This window comes from Cygnus atratus, chromosome 1, assembly GCF_013377495.2.
Source record: "Cygnus atratus isolate AKBS03 ecotype Queensland, Australia chromosome 1, CAtr_DNAZoo_HiC_assembly, whole genome shotgun sequence".
In the NCBI taxonomy this organism is placed as follows: Eukaryota; Metazoa; Chordata; class Aves; order Anseriformes; family Anatidae; genus Cygnus; species Cygnus atratus.
The window spans coordinates 1606720-1618793 of NC_066362.1; the positions used below are offsets into that span (position 1 = coordinate 1606720).

Here is a 12074-nt window from a genome sequence, read left to right on the forward strand (position 1 = left end):
TTTCTTTCCAACCCCGTGGCTAAATTCTCTTTTAGTCCTTTACACAATCCTGCTTTGACCACTGTACCATCACAGCCTCCCAAGAGTACACATTGGGAGCTCTGTTAAAAAGCCACCTCCCTTATCCTCTAGTGTACCGAGTTCCCCTTCCAACACATTCAATGTCTTCCTACACACTCTTACATCAAAAGAAGACTTTTCTCTTCCCCTCTGAATTCATCTTTTGTAATACTGCATACTACCCATCAGTCCCCTTAGCCTGATTTTCTCATATATCAGTGTATTTCCAGCCACTCTGATGCCTTCATTGTGTGGCCCCAGTGTGCTGTAGGACACTTCCCAAGCTCACCTGCTAGGCTGGCTGCTTAACATGAGGCTTCTTAATTTGTTCTAGAAAATAATACAATTTTGCTTGTCCTTTTAGTTAAAGTTATATTTGTTGTCAAATCCTTCCTGCACAGCAAAATGCTCCTACTGAGCTTGATTTACACAATAGAACACACCCTTTCCCTTCAAATACTGGGTTGAAATAATGTGACTAAGTTGTCAGTAGGTTTGTTGTTTCAGGCTTCCTGCTTTTTAAAGCACTGCTCCTTAGGACAGGCAGAAAAAATGGGACAAAAAGGGAGTTTCTGGAACCCCCTACGAGGTTTCAGATGGAAGGCCAAGAAGAGAGGTGTCCTTTCTAGCTGCTGTGGTATTAGATTTTATGCAACTCTAATGACGCAGCAATTAAGGTTTTATTATATACCTTTATAGCAAATAACCAGGTTAGATTACATGATTTTAACAGCACTCATCAGTAGGTAGGTCTCAGACAATTAACACAGTGGTCCAAAGGGATTTGCTACAATAGAAGCAGTGACTTAGTTAGTGGTTCGAGAGTGACAAGGTTCACCTGAGACTTACTGCAGGGTCCTGGGGGGTTGTTCTAAATTCTGTGGCTTCAAAAACTCCCTCTTAGTTCATCCTACTCCCTCGCTGGTGTATGTCTGCAGATGAGCTTGTTCCTTGAGCATTCAGCCCTGAGATGTGGGGACCCTCGGGGCACCCCAAGCGGTGTCCCAGCTCAGGGGGAAATTGTGGGTTCAGTTCCTGGAGAGCTCCAAGAGTTCTTGTTTGGGGTTGCTATTCATAGGATTACGAGGCCATTGTCTCTTGGTCAGTAATTTTCCAGGATTCGGGTCTTTTGAATATTTATTTTGAAGTCAGGTTGCGCAATCCTCTTCCCCTCACAGGAGAGTGAGACACTGTCAGCCTTCACCAACAGACGAATGGTGTCGTGATAGCTTTTCCTTTCCTATTTATGAGATTAAATGATCAAATGGTAGTCAGAGATTTCTTATCAGGTTGCTTCCCAGAATGTGCTCTGCCTGGGGCTCTGTTTTAACGAGCTATCCTGTTCAAGGGGCGATTTCATGCTCACAAACCTGACTACGACTTATGCCAAGAGCGGGAGCAGACTGAACCCGTCGTGCTGTACAGAAGAAGACCATCCCCACCATGCTATACGTGAGCAGACAATCCCCATCATGCTGTACAGGAGCAGTCCATACCCACCACACCAACAACATGCCATAGAAGTCGTGGCCGGGGGAGCCAGCTGGGACGCAGTCAGAGCAGCCAAGCACAATGCACTATATCTGCCCTGGCTTCGCTAACACAGCCAGACCACAAAGATTAATTGCATAATCCAGTGAACAAATCAGTCTGCTGGAGAAAGAACATCCATAAATCTATTTGAAAACCTCAGTGGGAGCTGGTTGCTGTCAGCTAGGCAGCTGGGACAGTTGGAGTTGTGTCATGGCAGCACTCATATGTTGATCTGGTTTGGTAACCCAGGAAATTTCAGATGGATCAGCCTCAAAGTGCCACATTTGTACCAATTCCGTGGTTGTGGCCAATTTTTCTTGCCCCAGGAGAAGTACGGGCTCTATAAAAGGTCATCCTGTATAATCTGTTCCAAGAGCAGCTCTCATTTCGGTTTTTAGAAAATTAGAGACTGGTGAGTGAGTTTACAGTGTCGGATGAAAAGTTTATCTTTAATTCTAGCGACAAGCAATATGATAAAGTGACCAGCTGGTTTTGTGGTTAGATATTTGCCTGTCTGGACTTCTGCCGCCTAACAGTGCATTGTGTAATGTGGGCTTCCTTTTCCTTCCCTTTCTGAGCTTCTGGGTTTACTACTTTCTCCTTTCGGTCTGGTGTGCCATGAGACCTTTGTACCATTCCTGAGACAGATATCCTTTCTCATAGTCTTCTCTGATGTCTTCTGAGAGTTTTTCCTTATCTCTGAGCAGTCAGAATTGCTGTTCTTTACATTCCCTTGAGTTCACATCGTCTGGAAAATGGGACGACTGGTACTGCCTGCTCACAGGCAACAGGCTTGTGTTTCAGTCCCCTAATTAATGCAGGGAGATTGATAAAAACCACTTAATATTTCTGATTCTGCTTTTGTATGCAGTCCAGCAAAGACAAATCCCGGTCAAGATGCATTCTTTCAGCAAAATGTTTGAATTGCTCCTTAAGTATGATTAATCTGTCCAAATGCCCTGAATGCCATGCTTGTTTTCATGTAACCGTATACAATCTTTTGTAGCGGAAAATTCAAGTGGTGTCTGCTTGGACCAGAAGTGTTGCAATAAAAATTGTTTAACTCTTCTGAAGCAGCATAAGCATGCACAACAAGCAGGGCTGCTTGGTCTCCGAAACCACTTCAGCAAACTCTCCAACCATCTGTGTTGTGTTTTTTTTGTTGTTGTTCTTATGGTTCTTTTTCAGGAAAGAGCTATAAAAGGAAAGAAATTTTTGCTGGTGGTGTCTGAATCCAAGGAACGAATTCAAGTGTTAAACCACAACTTGTAGTTCGAGGACAATGTTCATCTCTCTGCTGTCATCGTGGGACATGCTGCTGTCTCGTGTTCATTCATGGAATGCTGAAATGTCTCTCTTCAAACCTAAATTCCTCCATTTTGTGAAAGACACAGACAAGACTGCTACGTTCTGCAAGATGGAAGGCTGGAGGCAGTTACTGTCCATTTCTGCAGTTCTCCTCATTAACGAAGGAGCAATTGAGGACTCTGTCCCCTAACCAGAGATCCTGACTCAGTCATCCCTATCAATTACATCCAATGCCTTAAGAAAGCAACATTCGAAGGGGCAGTTGCATGCCAGTCCAAGCTTTGCAGGTCTAAATCTCGGTATCAGATGGTGAGGCAGAGCAGAGGGCTTCCTTCCAGATTTCCATGCAATTCTCTCTGAAACAGTGGCTGCAGATAGTTAAGTATTACCTTCCTCTTAGTCTCCTTACAAAATGCCCTGTTTTCCACAAGAAGAGAGGTAGTTGGCATGTTTTACAAAACTGCATCTTGTCTGTCTTTCTGCTCATGTTAAAGTTCTACTAGTTTAGATATTCGAAGTCATTTGAAGTCTTTGCAGGTATTTTCTGCTGCTGACCACAAGTTCTGATGGAAACCAGCTAAGATGTATCCAGAAAGTGCCGTTTTTTTCCTGTGGACTCCGAGGGAATCAAAGGCAACTGAGTTGAGTGGAGACATCCAGATGTTGGTATGTAAAGCTGGGTGAGATGCGTCCTCCTCCCCTAGCAGATCTTCAAAGTCAGTGACTTCTTGAGTGATTAACAGGCACAGCACAGTGTTTGGGGAGTGTTTGACGTAGTGTTTGGCATCTCCTCAGTCTTCTTCAGCAAAGTATTCCCGACGTGAGAACCTGCGAGTAACCTGCGAGTAAGAGAAGAAATTTGTGCATAAGGCTGGTGTGGAGCAGCTCTTATAACTGGAGGGCTGTGGTTTTAACTCAGAAATGTAGGAAAAGAACTTGAAAAGTTATAGATGACTACAAGAGGTTGTGGAAGAAGAGCATCTGCTCCTTCGTGGGTGCCTGGTCACGGACCTTTCCCAAGGCAAGAAGGAGTAGTAGGAAAGGGAGGCAGTGGTGGGAGCTCCCCTGGTCAGACACACTGATTTAGGTGAGAACGTAGGAATGTTTATGCCACCAGAGCTACCCAATGGAGGGTTTCTAAGGTGGGAGACAATCACAAGAAACAGAACTCCCACTCACACTAATTGGCGGGCTAACGAGCTACCGGCACCGCTTCCATTGAGGCTGAACCTTGCGGCCGGTAGGATGTGGACCAAGGGGCCCTGGATTGGGAGGGTGGAGAAACTGCAGAGCTCTGCAACCCATGGGGGTGTACAGGGGGAAGGGGGAGCAGGAGGATCAAAAAGGGGGGGATAGGGAGAAAAGAATATGAAAAAGGCAAAACGTGTGTGAAACGGGGTCGGTCAGTGCAATTTTCTGGCTGAACCTTGTGCCTGATGATCACAGTCTGTCCTATCTTCTTATATCTTCTCTCATTAAATCTTTTCTTAACTATGCCTTTGCTGTTTGCACTCTCTCTCCCATGTGTATGCCTGCTGAAGGAGCACGTGCGGTCCAGGGAGTAGGTTGGGGTCCTGGCATCGTCTGCTGGAGCCGTTGGGGTCCTGCCATCAGCCACGCTGGGCCAGAGCAGCTGGAGCAAGCAGCTGCTCTTTACTGCATTTAACAATAACAAACGAAGACAAAGTACTCCCAAAATGTATTATCCTAGTTTATTTTTCCTATCTCATTAAAAAAAAAAAAAAAAAAAGAATAACAAACGGATTATATACGTGCAGGAGCATTCATCTTCCGAAAACAACCCCATGGCCTTGCGATCTTACTGAAAGTTGAAAATGTTGGCAGCATGGATAGTTTGCAAGACTGAGTTCTTTACTCTGGCCAATAACTTGTTACTACTGTTTAAAGCCTTTCAGTATAACTTTTCTAGAGTGATTACTCCGATGTTCAGCTTTTAATCTATCTTGCCTACTGAAGCTATAATCGTATCTGCATGGAATTAACCCCAGGAGAAATGCTTGCTCATTTAAAAACTGTATTCAGTGTTAATTAATGTTAGCATATTCCTTTTTATCCATGCTTTCTAAGTGCCCTGTGGCTTCAGATGAGAAATCTTGTTCCAGAAAGTACAGATTCACAAAAAAATCCAGTCTGGGACCTTTCTGCTACTGTTTTCAGAAATCCATGACAGTCCTTGTCCGAAGGCATGCCCTGCACTAGTTCATCCCTTCATCTCTGAATGTAATTCGTTAACGTGATTTTGCTATTCCAAGCCAAATTCCTAATTCCAAATTCCTTGTCTGTATTTCATCTTCTCCAGCTAAAGCTGGTGGCAGCACTCCTCAGCTCTCGTGCACATGTTAAAGGTACACAGTTGCTTTCAAGGTGCTGTGCAAGCCCTTTCCTCGCTGTGTCTGCAGTTTCCACTCCTCTCTCGAGCTCCCCTGCTCATAGATCCTTTGCCCCATCCCAAAAATCACAGTGGCAGCTGCCGGGAGACTTTCTCCTGCAGGAAGGACACACTTCTCAGCTGCATGTTTTCCTCTGGCTTATGCCAAGAAAGCGATTTGTTTTTATTTTTATTTTCTATTTTTTGCAACTTTGCAGTGCAAAAGGAGATAAGAAGGAAAGGGGAAAGCCATAAACAAAATAAACAGAGATACAGACCCGGTGGAGGCCAAAGACAAGAAACAAACCCCAGCAGTCACACTAATTGATGCACTGTTAAAAAACCCCAGGTGAGCTGGGACTTTGCTACTGATACAGGTGCAAACCCGAGGGTCCTTGTACTGGGGCTGCTGGTGGAAGTGTGCAGACTGGTGAAGGCGTGTGCAGGGAGTATAAAATGAGGAATAGACAAGAAAAGATATAAAAGGGGCCAGCTTGGTGGAAAATGGAGCTGGTCTGTATGCTTGTCTGCCCCAGCCCCATGTCCCTGTCATCGCAGTCTGTCTGTCTCCTTATTAAATCCTTTTTTACCGAGCTCTCTGCATAATCTCACATCTCAGCGATGAAACATTTCTAACCAGAATTTGCCTTTCTTAGAAGAAATTCCTCTCTTTAACCCTTCCAGCTTTATTGTCCCTTTTTCTTTTGCCTCTGGTGGCACCTTTTTATCTTACATTTGCCTCCCTGGTCTATGCAGAAGCCCCTGACTCTGCCTGGCTGCTCAGGCTTAGCACCCACCAGTATTGCTTCCCCGGCATTTTGTAGCCTTGCTGGCATACACACACAGCACTGAAGCTGTTACGTGCTGAACACACGTCCGAGATCATGGTTACGTTGCTTTCAGGAGCAGCAACATCTGCTTAATCCTCTCCTCAGCAGTAGGATGGAGAAAGGCTAAAAATAGCGTAATGGTCTGCTCCGAACCAACACAAATAATGACCTTACGACTCTGCTAACTTATTAGGCCACTCTATCCTTGGGTAATGATGCATCTCCAAAACCAGGGCTTGGAGTAACTGTCTATAAATAGCCAGCTTGGAGTGTTTGCTTTCTCAGCTTCTCTGCCAGCTCCAAGAATTCTTCGAGAAAAGCAGTGCGGCGGGCCAGCAACATACCCAGATGCCTGGTGCAGGACGTCGCTTGTGAGTACTGATTTTCTCAGGCCAAAGAGAGGAAAAATAAAAACATCCTCGTGGCAAGGACAAGCTGGGAGGCTGCACTGTGCAACCCCCTCAATCTCATCATAAAGCCAAGTCGAAGCTTAATACCCTCAGCCATCTACAGATGGATGAGAAGACCGTGAAATGAAAACCAACCCCCTCCTAAGCCTGTTTTCCCCGAGCTTTTAGTCCTCTATAACAAGCTGTTTCCTTTGGCACCGTATAGAGGGCAAGGAGAGCTTCCCTGAACTTGTTAAAAGGAGGAAAATGTGTTTTGTTTTGTTTCGTTTTGTTTCCAAGCCTTTGCAGCACCATTTTTCTCCGCACGAGTGTTTTGGAGTGAAGATCTCCCAGTTACCATAATTTACAGCTTTCAAGGGCAAATGCAGGCGAGCTTAATTTCACACAATTCAGGGCAGTTTTAAAAGTTACCGTGCTCACAGGGATTTTTGGCATGATGTAACACACCTTGCCTGTAGCTTGTTACACTTTCTACCATTGAATGACGTCACGTACAATGTTTTTCACCCCAAGGAAAGTAAAATGGGAAAATGCCTCCTATGACAGACATTTATAGGCTTCTGGAAAGAGCCATTAGAAATCTTCCATCCTCGTTACTAAAAAAAAATAAAAATAAAGCGAGCAATGTTATTTTTGCTTTCAGAGAAGTCTCCTGGGGATATGATTTATGGACAAAGGGACTGTGTCCAAGCCTCTGGCTGGCAATGTTACAGCCTCGTGTTTCATCACTCGTCTCCCCCAGGATGTACTACGATCGCATAAATTGAAGGTTCGCAGCCCAAATCTGCCACCTTTCTCGGAGAAAAGGCTGCGGCATTTCTCACCGATGACCTTACGCTCTGAGAGCCGAAATTCCCCAAAGCCACGGATCCCAGAGGACAAAACCCAGAGCAACCCTGCGGCAGAAACCCCCTCTGTGGTTTCATCGGTGCCTGCCCCCACCCCATCGCCCTACATGGGAACGGAGCTGAATTTCCAAAAAACCCCGTCGGAGATCCCCGCTGAGCCAAGCAGCCCCTCCACCTCTTGCTCGTCTCCCGTGTGATTTCTTGGTGGTAAAGTCCTGCCTGATGAAACACCGGCACGGAGCAAATCCTCTTGTCGAGCCCAGGAGCAGCCTTTGGAAGTGCAGGAGCCCCTCCAGCCAGGTACCGCGGATTTAAGAGCCACAGGGGCTCACGCCTGCTGAGCCGAGCCAGGGTATTCCTGTGGGCAGAGAAACCAACCCATTTCCAGGAACTCCGCCGCCTTGCAGCCAGAAATAAAAAGTTGCTGATGTGCGTCAGAGCGTAAAGCCTACGGCAAACAAATGTGGGCTCCAGGCAGTGCGTTTGGGCTCTTAGCAAAAAACGATCCCAACTAGAATGCTGAGCACTGCGTTGTCTTCTTACTTCTTTTTATTCTTTCTCCTCCTCCTTTTCCTCCTTCTACTTTTCCTGCTTCTTCTCCTTCTTCTGCTTCTCCCTTCTCCTTCTCCTCCTGATTCTCTTTTCTCCTGCTTTTCTTGTTTCTTCTTTCTTCTCCTTCCTCCTTCCCCTGCTTCTCCTGCTATTCCTCCTCCTTTCTTTCTCCTCCTTCTCCTCCTTCTCCTCCTTCTACTTCTCCTCCTCCTCCTTCTCCTTCCCCTTCTCCTCTCCTTCTCCTTTCTACTTCTGCTTCTCCTGCTTCTTCTCCTTCTCCTTTCTCCTTGTCTTCCTTCTCCTCTTTCTCTTCCTTCTCCTTTCCCCTTCTTCTGCTTCTTCTCGTCGTCCTCCTCCTTCTTCTGCACCTCCTCCTTCTTTCTCTCATTCTTCTCCTTTGTCTCTTTATTCTTCTTTGTCCTCCTCTTCCTTCTCCTTATTAATCAACACATTTAACTTTTAAAACTCACCTGCAACACCCGTAGGATAAATTTTTTTGCATCTATGCACCCCTGGGTGGGAAGCAGTGCCAGGTGTGGGTCACACTTACTTTTGCCTCTCCAAGCCTGGCGCCGGCATTCCTCATTTGCAGACCTAATTACAGGAGGCCTAATTGTTATTTCTGTACCAGAAAGCCAGCTGCTTCTTTCACAGAGAGCCTCAGCGGTTTTGGAGCTGCCATAAGGCAAAGCATTAGCACTGTGACTGCTTCCTGGGTAAGGAAACAGTTAAACTTTTTATGATGTTGCTTTTTTCCAGGGCTCTATTTTGATTTTCTCCAGGTGCCTCTTCTAGATACAAAACTAGAGCAGGGATGCTAACCTGATGGGAAATCACTCCACCTCGCAAATCTGATCTTTAAAAATAGTTCCTAGCAACCTTTGGTACTTACCATATGCAAATAGAACAGGTGAACCAAACCCCAATACATTCCTGGGAGATAAGAGCATTTTATAATAATCTCACATCCCCAGGGGTTATACGTGCTCGGCACAGGTTATGCTAGAATTGATAAGAAATGAATTCTTCCTGGCTGAATCCCCAAAGAAAAGCAAAAGCAGATTTATTGTTGGGCCCTGCGCTATTTTGCTGTTTAAGTAATCGTTTCCGTTGCTTTTAGCTGGAAAGTGAACACAAAGGAACGTTTTAACCCCGGCAGGAGAGGGGTCGTCACTGCCGGTGCTGCCTCTTGGAACAAGCAAGTTTTCTCTCTTTAAAGACACTGGACTGGTCTCTACTCCTGGTCTGAATCCACCTTTTCTTACCCCAAAAATCTTCAGTAAAATAGTCAGTAATACAACCCTTACGTAGCCAAGGAGGAAGAAACAAAACTCCAGCAGCAAAAGGTAATAAAGTGACCTGACAAGGCAAATTATTGAAATATCGCCTATTCAAAACTCTCTTAAATTTGCGTAGGAACTTGGAAACGAAGCACAGAAGGGGCAGGCACCACCAAAACTAGTCTGTACTTGTGTGTGTGCACTGTGACACCGCCATTTGTGCCACGTTGCACGGTTCTCTGCGTGTCACTGGTGTCTTTAGGAGCCTTGTAGGGTTTATTGTTTGGGACTCCCAGAACTTGAAGAACTCATCAGCTATTTCTACCCAACCTTCCCCAGAGCGATGCATGGCGAGACAGTGGATGATAGCCCAGCCCCAAACTTGCTCCTCAGATGCTGGAAGCAATTGAAAGGGCAACTCTTACATCATTAGCTCGGACATGGGTTGGCAAAGCCCTTTGAAAATAGAAAAGATGAGCTCAGCCCCTGGTCATCTCCCTGTCCCATGGCAAGGGATGCTTTAGAATCACTTCCTTGTCTTGGTGCACAGGGCAAGGGCAAGGTGAGAAGGATCCTTTGGTGCCATGTGCTGAGGACGGGGCACAAAGAACTCCCTGGGACAGGGAGCAGGCAGGACTCAAGGGGACGATGCTAGAAATCATCAGCCACGGTCATTTGACGGCTCTGTTTTTTGCAGAAGAGCCTCCTATTAAAAATGTGCTGTTCTCAGGCACTGTATTTCTCCAGTTTGGCGAATATAAGCACTTGCACTTCGCTTAGCTTACCTAAGCAAAGTTTATGAGCTACAGGGCTTGTTTTTATAAGGATTACAAAAGCCCTCCCCCAAAATCTGGTATGATGCTTTCATGTCCTCTGTGGCTTTTGAATGAATGTTTGCAGAAGTCTTTGCAGGCTGAGGATTTTCTTTACCAAATCCTGGTGTTATTGCCCTCAGCTATTTATTGCTTTAGCTCATTGTGAACTCTAACCTGCTGATTGCTTCGTAACACTCGTCAGGTGAAATCTTGACTGTCCAGAGTACATCGATTAAGAAGTGTGCTTTCTAAAATACACTCAGAAGGGTTTAATGATTTGATGACCGCTTGGGCCACCAACCACAACTCTCCTTTGCTCTGAGGGAGGTTAATGGGGGTTGATGCCTTCTCCTTGGTGGGCAGAGGGAGAGTTTACCTACTTCTCTTGAAGGCTTTCTAATCGGCCGTGAAAAGTGATCCTTCAAATAGCCCTCCCCTTTCGTTGTTTTTCTGTTGTTGTGTTGTTGTTGCCTTCTCCTCTGTTCGCCACCAAGATAAAACAACTCGTGGCCAATGGAAGGCGAACCGAAGACACACGAAGCCAGGAGGCCCCCAGCAAGGAGCCGTGGGGCTGCCTGGGGTAGGTTTGGGCAGGCCTGTGGGAGCAGGGCAGTCCCAGACGTGCTGCGGGTTGGAGTCCAAACGCAGGAGCTCTGCACGTCTTCCAGGGCCTTGGCTCATCGCCTGGTTTCCAGTTTCGGACCAGCAAGCTCCAGCTCCAGCATTTCAGGCCTCTGACATCGACATCCCTGGGGTCCCCCACCCACCCAAAGAGAGTTTTGGCTGAAAATTTGGTTTAAGAGAGTTCTGGTATCGCAGCCAACTGGATTTCCCAGGCGCTGGGTGGGGGGGGAGTTGTATTTCCCCAGGGCACAGCATTTCCCCCGGGTACCTCAACGCATCCCCATGCTGAACGCTTCATCATCCCCTACCAGAAGCTGCATCCCCTCCGGTTACTGCATCGCCCTGGTACCGCTTCCCACCCTGCGTACTGCATCCTCCTGGCTCCATCCCCCCTTAAGCTGATGTGTCTCCCCTGGTATTGCAGCCCTCCTTTGAGCATTGCATCCTGCCCCCAGATATTGCGTCCCCCTGGGTTAACACATCTTCCCCCGGTATCGTATCCCCCCTTCGGGTGTTGCAGTCCCTTATTTTGGGCATTGCATCCCCGTGGGGTAACGCATCTCCCTCCTTCACGTATCACATCCTGTCTTTGGGTACTGTATGACCCCTTTGGGTGTTTCATCCCCCCCCTTGGGTATTGCACCCCCCTTTGGGTGTTGCATCCCCCTCTTTGGGTATTGCAGCCCCCTGGGGTAAAGAATTCCCCCCCCCCCTCCTTTGGGTATTGCAACCCCATGGGTAAGGCATCTCCCCCTTTTGGGTACTGCATCCCCCTGGGGTAACGCATCTTCCCACCCACTATTGCATCCCTGTGGATAATACGTCTTCCAGCTTTGGGTGTTGCATCCCCACGGATAATGCACGCACGCACGCACACACACACACACACACCCCTTTGGGTATCGCATCCCCCCTGGGGTACCCCATCTCCCCCCTTTGGGCATCGCATCCCTCTGGGGTAAAGCATCTCCCCCACCACTATCGCATCCCCATGGATAATACATCTCTCCCCTTTGGGTACTGCACCCCCTTGGGGTAACGCATCCCCCCCCCCCCCATTTCGGTATTTCATCCCCCTTGGGATAACGCATCTCCCCCCCCCCCTCCCCCCCCCCACTATTGCATCCCTGTGAATAACGCATCTCCCCCCTTCGGGTATCGCATCCCCCTGGGGCAACGCATCCTCCCTCCCCCTACCGCACCCCCTGGGGTACCACATCTCCCCCTTTTGGGTACTGCACCCCCTGGGGTACCACATCTCCCCCTTTTGGGGTACCGCACCCCCGTACCACCCCCTTCCCCCCCCCCCCCCCCGGGTGCCGCCCCCCCTCCCGGCCCCATCCCCTCGGGGCGGGCGCGTCCCCGTCGGGCTCGCCCGAGGCCGAAAGCGAAAGCGAAAGGGGCAGGGCCTGGAAAGACAAGAGA

The 12074-nt window shown here is 47.6% G+C and overlaps 1 long non-coding RNA gene across 1 annotated transcript; it reads left to right on the forward strand.

Annotated features, from left to right (window-relative positions):
* Positions 1-7179: 7179 nt before the first annotated feature.
* Positions 7180-9310, forward strand: LOC118258082 (uncharacterized). The gene is made up of 2 exons (XR_004781790.1): positions 7180-7678; positions 9051-9310. It is a non-coding gene; the product is annotated as an uncharacterized LOC118258082 (long non-coding RNA).
* Positions 9311-12074: the final 2764 nt, after the last annotated feature.